This window comes from Podarcis pityusensis, assembly GCF_964106645.2.
Source record: "Podarcis pityusensis genome assembly, chromosome: 15".
NCBI lineage: Eukaryota > Metazoa > Chordata > Lepidosauria > Squamata > Lacertidae > Podarcis > Podarcis pityusensis.
In genome coordinates, this window is record NC_138040.1 from 43,288,738 (window position 1) to 43,305,237 (window position 16,500).

General features: G+C 43.4%; 1 protein-coding gene and 1 long non-coding RNA gene across 5 annotated transcripts in view; one reads left to right on the forward strand and one right to left on the reverse strand.

Annotated features, from left to right (window-relative positions):
* BIN3 (bridging integrator 3) overlaps positions 1-16,500 on the forward strand; it is a 126,176-nt gene that overhangs the window by 7,665 nt on the left and 102,011 nt on the right. The window contains exon 1 of one of the 4 annotated variants that reach the window (XM_080982626.1): positions 7,948-8,038. The exons of 2 other annotated variants lie outside the window; for them this stretch is intronic. The gene's annotated coding sequence lies outside the window, so the exon portion shown is untranslated. Of the gene's footprint in view, positions 1-7,947; positions 8,039-16,500 lie in introns of those variants that run through there. One more of the 4 variants, XM_080982624.1, reaches the window with a different exon arrangement.
* Positions 10,516-15,013, reverse strand: LOC308463912. Its single transcript, XR_013979816.1, has 2 exons — positions 13,356-15,013; positions 10,516-11,485 (listed from the first exon to the last, which is right to left on the reverse strand). It is a non-coding gene; the product is annotated as an uncharacterized lncRNA (long non-coding RNA).

The following is a 16,500-nucleotide window of genomic DNA, read 5'->3' on the forward strand; positions in this document are numbered from 1 at the left end:
ATATAAATACAGAGACATTCTAGCTAATCATGATTTACTACCCAGGCGCTTCTACTTTGCTCCTCCCTTGGTATGAGTGGGAGAAACAAGCAAACCAGGAAACCTTCATTTCATATTACTTCCATATCAAGGAACATGGTTTGCTTCTCCCTAAAAGGTAAAGGTAAAGGGACCCCGACTGTTAGGTCCAGTCGCGGATGACTCTGGGGTTGTGGCGCTCATCTCGCTTTATTGGCCGAGGGAGCCGGCGTACAGCTTCCGGGTCATGTGGCCAGCAGGACTAAGCTGCTTGGCTGGTGAACCAGAGCAGCGCAATTGCTAGCTAATGAAGCCATGGATTGTTGTTGGTATACTGGGCAGTGGGCATTTTCCAGTCCAAACTGGGAGCCCCATTGGGCTTTAAGATCCAGTGAGTTGTAGCCATTACCACCCCTACTCACACACACACACTCTCACACTCACACTTCATTCTCCTACTGTATATATTACACGCACACACTGCTGTGTCATAACATATATCTAAAGTGGTTTACAGCAATAAAACAAAACTTCAATTAAAAACCACAAAAAGCTAAAAAAACTGACATCAGTTAACCATTGTGGAAGGATGTACAGTTGACTCATATCTTACATGGGGGTTACAGTCAAGGGATGGTGCATAAAGCTGAAATCGCCTATAGTAAAAAAAAAAGAAACCAGGAACTGATCCTGCACAAGTAATCTTTACTTCCAGAGCTGGTGCACCAAATGAGTCTTCTTCTGCCAAGCAGGGCAGAGAATTTTTAAGCTCTTCACTTTGTTTACCGGGCTCTGGGAGGCTCTTGGTGACCTGAAGACGGTTCAGCAGAATTCAGTGGCCAGGATGCTTCCCGGGGCAACATGCTCTGAGCATATAATGCCAATCCTGGCCCAGCTACACTAGCTGCCAATTATCTTCCAGGCCCAATTCAAAGGGCTAGTTTTGACCTATAAAACCTTAAATGGCTCAGGACCACAATACCTCAGGGACCACCTCTGCCCATATGAACCACCCCAAACCCTGTGATCAGCATTCATGTGCTTCCTCCTCACGAGGTCCAGAGGGTGGCAACATGAGAACAGGCCTTTTCTGTGGGGGCTCCCTGCTCTCTCCATATATTTAGGTGCCAGGCAAAAACATTCCTCTTTTTAAAGGCTTTTGGATAAGTAAACAATCTGGCTTTTTAAACTGTTGGGGGGGTATTGTTATTGTTTGTTTGTTTTATTTTTCTGTTTTTATAACGTAAACTGCTCTGTGATCTTGGGATGAAGGGCGGTATAGAAATTTAATTAATAAATATAATAAAAAATAAACTCTTGGGTACTGAGAAATTGCATTGGGATACTGCAGTAGACCTCTGTGACATATGTGGCAACAGACTTTTAACCAGTATGGGAACATTCTAAACAATTAACTGTGTTGTTTTTACCTCTTATTGTCTACTTTCCTGGCAATCTCTTAAAATATCGTGCAACATTTCCTAGTTCTTGGCTGGATTTTAACACTGTGGGACAAACCAGATGTGATAGTGGCAGAACTGTACAGAATTATTATTATTATTATTATTATTATTTAGAATTTATATGCCACCCTATACCCAGGGGTCTCAGGGCTGTTCACAAAATAAAATCAAGATATAAAACCACAAAATACTTAATAAAAATTAAAACAACAATCCGATCCCCCCCCCCAATTTTTTTTTTTTTAAAGGGCATAGGTCTGATGTAAATCAGATCAACTAAAGGCCTGGTTAAAAAGCAACATTTTTCCCTGGCGCCTAAAGGTATATAATGAAGGTGCCAGGTGAACTTTCCTGGGGAGAGCATTGCACAGACAGGGAGCCAGTGCAGAGAAGACCCCGTTCTCGCGTTGCCACCCTCTGGATGTCTCGAGGAGGAGGCACACGAAGGAGGCCTCAAGATTATCTCAGGGTTTGTGTAGGTTCATGTGGAAAGAGACGGTCCTTGAGGTATTGCAGTGCTGAGCCATTTAAGGCTTTATAGGTCAAAACCAGCACTTTGAACTGGGCCCGGAAACTAATTGGTAGCCAGTGCAGTCGGACCAGGATCAGTGTAATGTGCTCAAACTGTCTTGCTCCCGTGAGCAACCTGGCTGCTGAATTCTGCACGAGCTGAGGTTTCCGAACCGTCTTCAGAGGCAGCCCAGTGTATAACACATTGCAATAATCTAACGTTGAGGATACCAGAGCATAGACAACACTAGTTAGGCTATCCCTGTCCAGATAGGGGCATAGCTGATGGAAGGCACTCTGGACCACTGAGGCCACCTGAGCTTTGAGCGACAGTAAAGGATCCAGGAGTACCCCCAAGCTACGAACCTTCTCCTTCAGAGGAAACGTAACCACATCAAGAGCAGGCGACTTCCCACCCATCTGGTCTAGGAAACCACCCACCAACAGTGCCTCAGTCATATCTGGATTGAGCTTCAGTCTGTTGGCTCTCATCCAGTCCATCACTCAGGCAGGACACTGGTCCAGCACTTCCACTGCCTCAGCTGCAGATGTAAAGGGAAAATAGAGCTGAGTAACATTAGCATATTGCTGACAACGTATTCCGAACCTCCAGATATCCCCATCCAGTGTTTTCATGTAGGTGTTAAACAACATGGGGGATAGGATTGAGCCCTGTGGAGCCCCACATTGAAGGTTCCACAGGGCTGAAAAGCACTCCCCAAGTAACACCCTCCGGGAACGACCATCCACGTAGGACTGAAATCACCGCAAAGTGGTGCCACCCACCCCTAGTTCGGAGAGTCGCTCCAGAAGGATACCATGGTTGATGGTTTCAAAAGCTGCTGAGAGGTGGAGAAGAATTAACAGGGACATGTTTCCCTTGTCTCTCTCTTGACAGAGGTCATCATACAGGGCAACCAAAGCAGTTTCTGTGACAGTATTGGACCCAAACCCGGATTGAAATGGATCCAGAAAATCAGTTTATTCCAAAAGCACCTGGATCTGGTCCACGACCACTCGCTCCAGAACCTTGCCCAGAACAGGCAGATTAGTAACTGGCTGGTAGTTAGTTAGGTTCTCTGAATCCGGGGAAGGTTTCTAAAGGAGTTGTTTTATTGCTGCCTCCTTCAAGCAGGCAGGCACCACCCCCTCTCGTAAAGAGACGTTGACCACCTTCCTGGCCCAGCCAGCTGTTCCCTCCCGGCTGGTTTTTATCAGCCAAGAGGGACAAGTGTCTAGAGCGCAAGTGAGTCTGCCCATAAAGCAGCCGGGTGGGTGGGTGGTTTTATGTTTTAGCGTTTAAAGCCCTAAACAGTTTAGGATATGAAGGACCAACTGCTGTATTTGTTATGAATTATTTGTTAGATTTATATACCACCCTTCATCACAAGATCTCGGGGTGATTCATCAGATAAAAATACAAGGTAAAACACAAGTAAATAGTTAATACAACAACAACCCCCTTCCCCAAAACACATTTAAAAGGCTGTTGAATATTAATCAGCCTTATAAAACCAAAAAAATACAAATACGAAAAACAAATGAACACTTAAGAACAATTCCACCCCCCAATAAGCAACACCCACCTAAGTTAAAACCCCATCCTCATTAAAACCATAAGGCCCACACCCTCGTTCCACCCCCAGAGGGACAAGCCCCTTTGTTGTCTCCCCTTTGGTGGCAGCCCTGCAGCTGGCAGGCTTTCTAGAGCTGCCCCCGCAACTGGTGGATGCCCACCTTGGGCAGCAGGTGTCTCCCATGCTGCCTGCCTGCCTGCCCAGGTCCTGGTCCCTGCCCTACTTGCACAGCTGCAGGCAGGTCCTGGTCTGGAGGTCCAGTAGAGACTCCCATCTCCAGCAGGTCCCCTGGGCAGCAGCTGCAGGCATGTGAGATTGCTCTAGTTGTTGATATCTTCACTGGGATTGTTTATTATTTCACCCATTTTTTTTAGTGAGGTGGGTGAGTCCCATAGACAGAGCCTTCTCTGTGGTCACCCCTCATCTCTGGAAGTCCCCTCCCATTTTTCGGCTGAGCTGGAGGAAATTTGATGCTGATTAAAATTCTATTTTTACTAAGGAGTACTGCTAAAGCTCATTGTTCTTACTTTAATTTACTATGTTTGTACTGTATTTTTATGTATTGTAAGCTGCCTTGAGAACTGTTGGTTAGTAGGCGGGATATTAAATAAAATGCAGCATGAGTGGGAGGGTACGCTGTGAAGCCCTGTTCTCTTCTCTCCCCTCTCCTGAATTTGCTTTTTTTAAAGCTGTTTTTTTTCCTGGTGAATCTCTGTGGCCAGATGTAACCCATATTGAGTAAAAATTAGCTTTTTAAAGTTGTTTTGTCAACTGCTCAGAGGACTTTGGTGAATGGGCAATACATATATCCCAGAAATGAAGAAATACATTGTTTTGGGTGGAAAGGTACAGGGGAAGAATGGTTTGTGCTCTCCCCACCCCCACCCCCGCCAGTAATATTCTCTATAAAAGAGAGAAGTTGTGTTTCAATGAAACCATGGAGATTAAACCTAGCCTTTCCCTGGGCTCATGCACTTTCCCGCCCTTCTTTTCAGTGCTAAAAACTCATATATGTAAACCTGGGTTATGGGTGCAACAATTGAATATCTAGTCAGTTTTTATCTTACAAAGCAAAAAATAAATAAATTGTGCAAACTATGGCAAGTTCTTAAAGAAATGGGAGTGCCAGACCACCTTATCTGTCTCCTGAGAATTCTCTATATGAGACAAGAAGCAACAGTTAGAACTGGGTATGGAACAACTGATTGGTTCAAAATTGGGAAAGGAGTACAACAAGGCTGTATATTATTTCCCTGCTTATTCAACTTATATGCAGAATACATCACGCGAAAGGCTGGACTGGATGAATCCCAAGCCGGAATTAAGATTGCCGGAAGAAATATCAATAACCTCAGATATGCAGATGACACAACCTTGATGGCAGAAAGTGAGGAGGAACTAAAGAACCTCTTAATGAGGGTGAAGGAGAAGAGCACAAAATATGGTCTGAAGCTCAACATCAAAAAAACTAAAATCATGGCCCCTGGTCCCATCACCTCCTGGCAAACAGAAGGGGAAGAATTGGAAGCAATGACAGATTTTACCTTCTTGGGCTCCATTATCACGGCAGATGGTGACAGCAGTCACGAAATTAAAAGACGCCTGCTGCTTGGGAGAAAAGCGATGATAAACCTAGACAGCATCTCAAAAAGCAGAGACATCACCTTGTCGACAAAGATCCATATAGTTAAAGCTATGGTTTTCCCAGTAGTGATGTATGGAAGTGAGAGCTGGACCATAAAGAAGGCTGATCGCCGAAGAATTGATGCTTTTGAATTGTGGTGTTGGAGGAGACTCTTGAGAGCCCCATGGACTGCAAGAAGATCAAACTTATCCATTCTGAAGGAAATCAGCCCTGAGTGCTCACTGGAAGGACAGATTCTGAAGCTGAGGCTCAAATACTTTGGCTACCTCATGAGAAGTGAAGACTCTCTGGAAAAAACTCTGGTGTTGGGTAAGATTGAGGGCACAAGAAGAAGGGGGTGACAGAGGACGAGATGGTTGGACAGTGTTATAGAAGTGACCAACATGAATTTGACGAAATTCCGGGAGGCAGTGGAAGACAGGAGTGCCTGGTGTGCTCTGGTCCAGGGGGTGATGAAGAGTCAGAAACGACTAATTGACTAAACAGCAACAGTAGTAGTGAAATTTAGGGACATTGGGTGATATTCAACAACGTTTACTCAGTGTGTAGACCTTTTGAAATTAATGGACCTAACTTGGGTCTACTCTGAGTAAGACTTTGTTCAATACTACCCATTGCTGTCAATGACAAATATTGTATGGGCCGCATCATTTCACACTGCCCTACTTCCTCTTTGATCTCTCTGAAAGTTTGAGGCAGTATGTTTCTGAATACCAGTTCCTGGAAGTCACAGAAGGGGAGAGTGTTGCTCTTGTGCTCAGATCCTGCTTGCAGGTTTCCCACAGGCTTCTGGTTGGCCACTGTGGGAACAGAATGCTGGACTAGATAGGCCACTGGCCTGATTCTGCAGGAGGGTCTTGTGTTTAATGTTTTCTGCAGCCTCTTGTTTCTTTGCTTGCCTTGCCTCTCCTGATGTTGTTGGCTGGCGTCCTCTTATGTCTCTCCTAGCTCCTGCCAACCTAGTAATTTGAAAGCATGCCGGTGCAAGTAAATAGGTACTGCTATGAGGGGAAAGTAAAAGGTGTTCCTATGCTCTCTGGCTTTCATCACGGTGTTCTGTTGTGCCTGAAGCAGTTTAGTCATGCTGGCCACATGACCCAGAAAAGCTGTCTGGACAAACGCCGGCTCCCTCGGCCTGAAGCGAGATGAGCCTCAACCCCATAGTCACCTTTGAGCCAGGGGTCTTTTACCTTTACTCTTTTTTTTAACCTTATGTCACAGTAGATCTCTTCTGGAAAGGGAGTTGGGTTATGATCCTTTTATCCCATGTTAGAATCTGGGATAGAAAAGCTACTTGCCACATGACTCCTGGTACCTAGGTCATGGGTGCAAAAACAGAATGGCTAGTTGCATTTTTTCCAGTTCAGCAGCACTTTACGCTTTTCTTTTTTTTTTTTTGAAATTCATAAACTAATACACAATTCACATGACACATTGTTAATATCCCATTTTTAATAGCAATTCTTAATTGGACACCACAAACATAAATGGGGTTCTGCCCCTGCAGTTGTGACCAAAACCACAAGTCATTTGAATAATTAATATTTACAAATACATACATGTATATATTATATGTGTTTGAAATTAGCTAGGCACATTTTGTGACTGGCACAGGTCCAGTTGTGACCACATGGAGATCTCTGGATGCCAGGTGGGTAATTGACATCTCAATCTGGCTGGCTGCTCCAGCTTTCATAGCAGGTCAGCAGAAGAGCTTATTTATTGCATTTGTATTCCATCTTTTCCTCCAAGGAGTACATGTTTCATCCCCCTCCTCAGTTAATCCCTACAATGACGCTGTGAGGTATAGCTGCCTGGGGTTTAGCTTCTTCTGTCATTCTACAGAGGATCCAGGTAGCCACGGGCTAAGCAGCCAAGCACTAAGATTTACTTGGAAGACCTTTGAATTCAAAATCTGCGAGCAGCATCTTTTAACTGACTCAGGCTGCCTCCTTCCATGCATACCCTCTCGGTGTTCTCCACCCTCAGAGGCTCATGGGCTGGTGGCCCAAGGAGGGCACACGCTCTGTGGAATTCTCTCTCTCAAGGTGCCTTTGGCACCTTCATTGTACAGCTTCCATCCAACCAATGCTGAAGAAGCACCACTTGAGGTGTATGTTTTTAGGACGCACCTAGTTTTTGTGATTGTAAATTATTTTAAACTGTTTTTTATGTTGTATTTTAATATTGTAACCTGCCCTAGGATTTTAGCATGAAGTGTAAGTAAGTAGTAGTAGTAGTAGTAGTAGTAGTAATTACAGTCCTTTGTCCTTGTGCTTTTCACTTTAAATCAGGGGTCAGCAAACTTTTTCAGCAGGGGGCCAGTCCACTGTCCCTCAGACCTTGTGGGAGGCCGGACTATACTTTTTTTTGGGGGGGGGTGAACAAATTCCTATGTCCCACAAATAACCCAGAGATGTGTTTTAAATAAAACGACACATTCTGCTCATGTAAAAACACGCTGATTCCCAGACCACCCGTGGGCCGGATTGAGAAGGCAATTGGGCCGGATCCGGCCCCCAGGCCTTAGTTTGCCTACCCATGCTTTAAATGATACCTTGCTAGTGCTGAACAGTTGAATGATTTCTAAACTTTTTGATGGAAGTACAGACATTTACTGTTTATGTATGTGATCATTAGGTTCCTTGTTTATCCTCTCTCAGCAGTTTTGGTTCAACAGTGCTTGGTTTACAAGTCAAATGTTTGATTTCTTTCCCCTCCTTTGCTGCCAGCTCTGCAGATTCATCTTGTGAACTGGAGAAGCCCAGCTGCATTCTCATTGCCTCCCCCTGTTATGTGGAGTAATGAAGATTTTCAGCTAACAAGTAAACTTGACAGTTGTCTTGTTGGACCAGGTGCATTGGATTCTGTTGAAGCTCTTCAGGATTAGTATAAATGTCTCTGTATCACTAAAGTCAGCATCTCTGTCACCCCAGCACAATGCCAGAGAAGTTTGTCAGTTGTACAATCAGTTTGTCCCGATTATAAGCTGTACATTTCAAGACTGGCAGTCAATGAGTAATAGTGTGTTCTATGATAGGAGAAGGTATGCAGTAAATACTGACTCAGAGATGCAAGCATTTTTAAAAATTATTTTAAGAGGTGCACAGGTTTTTAATTCCCTTTGCTACATTCAAACATGGCCTTAGACTTGTGTCATTGATTAAGGAAAACCTGTAAGGTTTGGTATTTTTCATTTTTGGGGGGTAGGTGCTACTAGTGTGTAGGTTGTCGGAACTCATTTAAAATGCAAAGGGGGCACTTCTGGGGGGGGGAAATAACAACAGGAACCACTGCCCCCTACCCCCAAGTGCATCACTATATTGGACCAGTAGTTATTACCACAAGGGCCATCGAGTCCAACCCCCTGCCAAGCAGGAAACACCATCAGAGCACTCCTGACATATGGTTGTCAAGCCTCTGCTTAAAGACCTCCAAAGAAGGAGACTCCACCACACTCCTTGGCAGCAAATTCCACTGTCGAACAGCTCTTACTGTCAGGAAGTTCTTCCTAATGTTTAGGTGGAATCTTCTTTCTTGTAGTTTGGATCCATTGCTCCGTGTCCGCTTCTCTGGAGCAGCAGAAAACAACCTTTCTCCCTCCTCTGTGTGACATCCTTTTATATATTTGAACATGGCTATCATATCACCCCTTAACCTCCTCTTCTCAGAGGAGGTTATATACATTTTATATATTTGAACATGGCCATCTCAGGCAGCGGATGCTGGGGGGTAGGGAATGGTGCCAAGGTGTTGGAAGACAGATCTGTTTGTTCCACACAACCTGTCTTGTGGCACCTAAACTAGGCGGCTCCTCTCATAAGCACCCTATTAATGTCATAAGGCTATAAAAATGGAAACTGATCCCACAAAGCAAGACTTGATGGAACATTGGAAACTTCACTTGGGACTGCATCAATCATGGCATCTAGGATGGAAACTACACAAACATGCTTTTTTAAAAAAATGTACACTGAATTTTCCATAAGGCTCACCATCGCCATCTAGTGTCACATTGTAAATTGCGCTTGAAACACACTTAAAACGTTTTATTTGCAGCTGTATAGCTGAGTCCTAGCTCGCTATGGAAATGGATGACTTTGTCTTCACAGTGCCCAGCAAGCAACTCACAGAGTTTCTCCGAGGTTTTGTGGGCTCCATACACCAATATAGATGTCAACAGCCTACGGACCACCCTGAAGAGCTTTGCTGGCTGTTCTCTCAAGGGTGAGATGGAAGTAGCGAAGCAGCCCTTTGCCATGCAGTAGGCACAATTGTGCTCTAGCTATCTTCTGGTCTGTTTCATCGCATGTAGTTCCCCAGTACTGTATACCAGGAGCTGAATGCTCTCCACGGTGTTGGAGAGGGCATTCAGGAGCGATCATATCTGTGGCCCTCTGCAGCAGGACCATCAGTTCTATCCACCAGACAGAGCATTCAGAAATCCATTGGATTCCAAAAGTCTCTGTGGGGAGACCATCCTCCTTGGTCCCCCACCCCTACAATGGGAAGTTGGTGCCATTTGCCAAACTTCACCATAAACTAACAAACTTAGGCAGACACTTGTAAGATTTTGCTTCTGCTATACAATAATAGGGATGTTCTTCAGGGTGAATCTGTTTGGGAACAAGACATTATTTGTGTGTTCTTTAGTTCAAAACAAAAAGATGTGTATTAAATCTTTTACAAAGTAGAACTGTGTTATCATTGCAAAATAAACTCCCTTAAGGGCTTCTACTTATTTTAAGCCCCCACCCTTGTGTTTAAATCAGAACTTGCTAAAAGCCCAGTGCTCAAATCTAGAAATTGATATTATTAAAAAAGTTCACAGCACAACACATTGATGTAATAATTCTGAGCTTTTTTAAAAAGAGAAAAACATCCTATAACAAAAACGCTTATAAACTGGCTGTGTTCTGCTTATGCACTGAGTGCGGCAAAATATTCTAAAAGCAATAGGAGGAGTTAATTTTCTATTCTAATTAGAGATTGGAATTGTGAAAATCATTGGGAAGGTACTCTTTGTGTATAAATGAATTTAGTATGTCCTCCAAAACACCATATGCTTCCTTTAGCAGGTACAATGCAGCACAAAGCTTATGCGTATCAAGAGCATTTAGGATTATTGGGCTGCAAACTAAAATTGGCTTCCCTGACTCTTTAAATTGGCTCAGGCTGAGACAGTAATGACCTTTGAACACCAAACATATTTACTTACATTTTTATCAAGCTTTTAATTTTCTTGTTTGCTTTGTACTTCTCAGTTTGGTTTGTGATACACAGTTGCATTTTGTTTTAAATCTCGTTTTTAGGAACTTTTATTGAATGTTGCAACATTTTTATATTAAGCAGTAGAAAAGCTTCATAAATCCATCTCTCACTGTGGGCTCTTTTGGAGCTTGTGGTGAAACCACTGTAAACTGCTTCTGGGAAGAAGTCAGGTGGGGCATTTCTGGTTTTGCGTGCTGCTTTCACTTCCTTCCAAAAGCTCTCCTGAACATAGCTTATTGAGTCTCTTTTCAAAGCCCTGTGAAAGATGCATCTGAGAACATGGCAAAAGCAGAGTAGGCTCAAGGTAAAAGCCATGGCTGCAGGTTTGAGTCTCATGCTGGTTGTTCAGGATCAGAAGAGGTCCGTAGCTCAGCGGTAAGGAACATACATTGTATGCATAACGTTCCAAATAAACAAGACTTGGTTAGGTACACCAAGATTATGACTTTGCCTAAGGCAACCTCATGATCAGGTAGAGAACTAGTGGTGACCTTAAGTCTCTTGGGCCTTTGCGTACATAGTAGCAACACTCTTAAATACTGCGTTGCAGGGAAGGGTTGGGGGTGCTGTAGAATTTCAGAAAATTTATTTCATTGAGAAAAAAGGGGGCATTGTCAAGATGGTTCCTTTTTCAGAAATCTGTAGCTCCTGCCTTTCTCTCCAGCAGCAAATTGCGGCAGCGTCAGTTCTTGTGCATATGGTGGCCTCATTTTTAAATGTGAATGCCAGAGGAATCAAACTCTAGAGGTTTGTCTGTGTGTAAAAGCAAACAATCACCCTCAGTTCAGTTTGTCAATAGCTGGCAGAGACCACATTGACTGTAATAGTTGCTAATTCATGCCGAGAAGGCCAGGGTGAGTTCGTGCTGCCGCTTCTTGAATGAATTGGGTTATTCACGGAGCGCCGGAATGCCATACGTCTTCAGAGGGAGAAAAGGGTCTTGATGACGCGCAGACTAGGCTGTGGGAGGTCAGACTCATTCATTAAGACGGCAGCCAACTCTGAAGTGAACAAGGCAGTTAAAACATGCATGTCTGGGGAGGACAGGTCTGTTGTTGAGGGGCTCCCACCCTACTTCCAAATGTCAGTGTAAAATATGCCTTGCTTTTGTATCACTTTGTTTTCTGGGAGCCCTGCATAAAAAGTGAATGAACTTTGTTTCTACCATTCAATTCTGAGTGTTTTCTTTGTGCAGAGGATCTGCCACACGGCTTAATTCAGTTTGCACGTGCCGCCTTTTCTCCAGCAATGGCCCCTCCTCAGCCAGTGCTGACCTGCCATTTAATACTTTTAAGTCTTAGGGTCTACCAAACGAATTGAGACAAAGAGGACATAAGAAGTGCCTCGCTGGATCAGATCAAAGACCCATCTAGTCCATCCCTCTGCTCTCCCCGAGGCCAGCTGGAAGTCGGCAGGCAGGACTTGAGCACAACAGCACTCTCCTCGCTTGTGATTCCCAGCCACTGGCCTAGGGAGGCAGAAAGTCATGCTGGGTAGCCATTGATAGCCTTATCCTCCATGAACTGGCCGAATGCCTGCTTGAAGCTGAACATCTTGGTGGCCATGGCTGCCTCTTGGGAGCAAGTTCCATAGGTTAACAATGCACTGTGTGAAAGGGGGAGGGGGTTGTTTCATTTCGTTTTGGTATTTGTTTTATTATGTATTGTGTTTTTATATTATATTTTTATGCTGTGAAGTGCCCTGAGATTTACCAATGAAGCGTGGCATACAAATTTAATAAATAATAATAAAGTACTTCCTTTTGTCTGTCCAGAGTCTTTCAACATTCATCTTCATTGAATGGCCTTGAATTCTAGTATTATGAGACAGGATAAGAACTTCTCCATGTCTGCTTTCTCCACCCAAGACATAATCTTATACATCTCTATGCTTTTACTTGCCTTTTTTCTAATCTAAAAAGCCCCCAGTGTGGTAACCTTTCCTCCTAGGGAATTCGCTCTAGCCCTTTGATCATTTTAGTTGTGGTTTTTTATATATTTTCCACTTCTGCAATATCCTTTTTGAGGTGAGGTAACCAGAACTGTGCACAGTATTCCAAATGTGGTCACACCATAGATTTGTATAATGTCAGGGTTGGTTTTCCCCCAGTTCCCTTTCTAATGATCCCAAACATGGAATTCACTCTTTTCACAGCTGCTGCACATGGGCTAACATCTTCATTTAGCTATTACCGTATTTTTCGCTCTATAAGACGTACCAGACCACAAGATGCACCTAGTTTTTGGAGGAGGAAAACAAGAAAAAAAATATTCTGAATCTCAGAAGCCAGAACAGCAACTGCGCAGTGAAAGCAGAAATCCCTCTTGCTGTTCTCGCTTCAGGGATAGCTGCGCAGCCTGTATTCGCTTCATAAGATGCACACACATTTCCCCTTACTTTTTAGGAGGGAAAAAGTGAGTCTTACAGAGCAAAAAATACGGTAACTATGACTGCATTGCTTCACACTTGCTTACATTGAACAGCATTTTCCATTTTACTGCCTATTCGACCGGTGTGGAGAGATTCTTTTGGAGCTCTTCACAATCCCTTTTTCTTTAAGGCGGCCTCACTGCTCATCCCTTACTCTGTAGATTATTTATGAATAAGTTAAGAAATGCAGGTACCAATACTGACCCTTGGGAGGCTCTCCTTTCTACATCCCTCTGTTGGGAGACTTGTCCGTTTGTTCCTGCTCTCTGCTTCTTGTTCCTTAACTAGCTTCTGAGGTACTTCTCTTATCTTATGACTGCCAAGCTTAGTCAAAAGTCTTTGCTTGAGGTATGCAGTATTAACTAGGTCACCTCTGTTTATATGCTTGCTGTCACTCTAAGAAACACCAAACTCTTAAAAGTTAAGGAACGCAGGACCTACCTTTAGAGCAGCCATGCTGGTTCTGCTTCAGCAAGACTTTTTCTTCTATATGCCTGGTAATACTGTCTTCAACAATGATTTCCACTAGTTTTCCCAGAAAAGAAAACATTAAGCAAACTGGTCTGTAATTTCCTGGATCCTCTCTGGAACCTTGTTTAAAAATTGGTGTTACTTTGCCCACTCTCCACTCCTCAAGTATGGAGACTGATCTTAGGGACGTGTTGCATATTTTTGTTATAAGATCATAAATTTCCCATTTGAGCTTTTTTAAGAACACTTGGGTGGAAGCTATCCAGACTCAGTAATTTGTCAGTTTCTGATTTGACAGTAAGACCTAGAACTTCATCTCTTGTCACTACTGTTTGTCTCAGTTCTTTAGACTTCCATTCTGAGAAAGCTAATTTAGGCACAGGATCTACCCTACAACTTCTGCTGTGAAGACAGGTGAAAAAGAAAAAAATCAATCAGCTTCTTTGCAATCTCCTTTTCTTTTTTCAGCACACCTTTGACTCCCTTGCCATCCGAAGGTCCAGCCCAGTCCTAAGCTGGTTTTCTGCTTCTAACATACCTGAGGAAATTTTTTGTTGTTTGTCTTTGTGATTTTTTTCTCACTGCTTGTGAGAAGCAGTGTGCTTCTCAAATTATTTTTTGCATCCCTTGTTGTCTACTTGCACTGTTTTTTTTGGCAAATATATGTGTTCCTTTTCATTCTCATTTGGATAAGATTTCCATCTTCTTAAGGGAGCCTTCTTGCCTCTATAAAAGCTTCCTTCACTCTGCTCATTAACCATGCTGGCATCCTCTTAGTTCTGGCAGTACCTTTTCTGATACATGGTGTGTATTGTTTCCTGACTTCTATTATTATGGTTTTGAACAGTTCACAGGAATTCTGGAAAGATTTTACCTTCCTGACTCTGCTTTTCAACTTCCCTTTTACCAATCCCTTCATTTTTGCAAAGTGTCTTCTCTTGGGGATGGACTGTAGCTCAGTGGTAGATCATCTGCTTTGCATGCAAAAGATCCCAAGTTCAATCCCTGGCATTTCCAGATAGGACAGGGAAAAGTTTCATGCCTGAAACCCTGCAGAGCCACTCCTAGTCAGTGTTGACAGTTCTGAGCTAGATGGACCCAATAATCTGACTTGATGTAAAGCAACTTCGTCCGAAGTCAAGTGTGATTCTGTCGGTGTCTTGCTGTGTTCCCAAATCTGCCCCAGCCTTGCTTCTTCTCTAGGCTATCTACTGCTCAGGGTACTCATTTGTAGAATGAGGACTGAGAATTGCCTCACATGGGTGTTTTGAACATTTAATTAATGACTACGATAGCACTTGATTGCAATTAGAAGATGGGTGTAACTGATGTGAGGTTCTGATCTTTCCTCCACCCAGATCACCTTTCCTCCAAAAAAAGTGTTGCTCACTTATATCACATTGACACTCAAAGAAGGTCTGTGTATGTTTCCATTTTGCAGAAGGCGTCTTAATAGCAGGACTTTGAAGCAAACAAAATTTGTCTAGTTCTCCACTCTTGAGTTCATAGCTATTTCTTTGTTGTGATCTGAAGGCAAACTTGTGTCAGGGTTGCAGTAAACATCTGTAGGATATGGAAGCTTTGGAACTTTTCTCTAGTCTTCTTTATACATACTGTACTTAAAAAAAAAAGAAGCAGTCAGAATCAGATCTCCTTCTGAAGATACAGGAACAAGAAAACAAAAAATGGAAGTTACCCCTATTCTGAGAATATTCATGTTTTCTAGACTTGCTTCTGCTTGTGGTAGCTCTCAGTGGAAAGTGTAACATGAAAATAGTCCCGCAACAGGGGCCTCATTAGGAGGTGGCCCAGAGTGCCCCAGCAATGGGTCTTTATAACAGGCCCTGGTCTCCTGCTCCTCCCCCCTCCCCTTTAAAACCTTTTCATATGTTGCTTATAAGGCAGTTTTCCCTCTGAAACTTACATTTCTAGCTATACATATAAATTGGCATATGTGAATTTTATTCTGCACTCAGAGTCTTTTCAGGACATAACGATACCACTGTCCCACAATTCACAAGAATACTCCACTCCTTGTGTTACATCAGGCTGTGACACTTTGGGGCCCTCTTCAGTCATTACATTTTTAAGTATATTCCTAAAACATATATGTGAGCATTCATCATACCGTTGTCCGATCATACATAACTACTAGCCATGAAGGGAGAAAATATGCCTCTGAATACTATTTGCTGGGAATGGTAAGTAGAGAGAGGGCTGCGATACTCAGGTCCTGCTGGTGGTCTCCCCCTAGGCAGCTGTTTAGCCACTGTGCAAACTGAATGTGGAAATGGATGGGCCAGAATTTCCCAGACATACCTGGAATACTGCAGTCGGGAGCAGTGTCCAGGCAGGAAAGCCGGACGTGTGGCAGCCCATGTCGGCCGTGTTGTTTTTGGTGATTTTCCTTAAATAGCCCCCAAACTTTTGGGGGGGGGGTGAATTTGCCACACACAGAAAGCGCAACAACTTTCCTGTCAGATTTTCACTGTTTGAAATATGGCAGTTCTACCTTAGGCCTGTTCCAGGGGTCTTATGTTCTTAGGCACACTAGTCAAGAAGCAATAATTAGCTCTGGCTCCCTCTTGAGTGTAATTTGGAGGAAAAGACTTGCAGTGGGTGAAATGGCTCTAAGGTAGCCTTTTAATTTCAACCCCTGTGAAAGCCACGTTGTGCTTTGTTGTCAGGATTTTATACTGATGTGTGCCAGTCTGGAAAACAAACATCCCAAAACAAATGTTACTTGATTTGGTGATGTGTCTAGAAGGTATTATCAATGCAAAATTGCTGCCTTGAGTTGACATTTGTGGTGTCAACCTGCATCTTAAGAGCAAACACTTGCATAGCAGTTTCTGCAGGTTCGTAGGCTAAGAACAGAAGTCTTGTATTAGGATGTGAAGATCCAGGTTTTCAGTAACTCAATATTATGGAGGATTAATATTATTTGAAATCCTTCAGTTTCCTGTTTGTTAGACAGCTCAACCCTCTGCAGTGGAGGTCAATAATCAGAGGCCCAGGGACAAGTCTGCCCCCTTGAGAAGAATTGGCTGACTCTCCAGAGGGACGCGGGTGGTGCTGTGGGTTAGACCACAGAGCCTAGCACTTGCCAATCAGA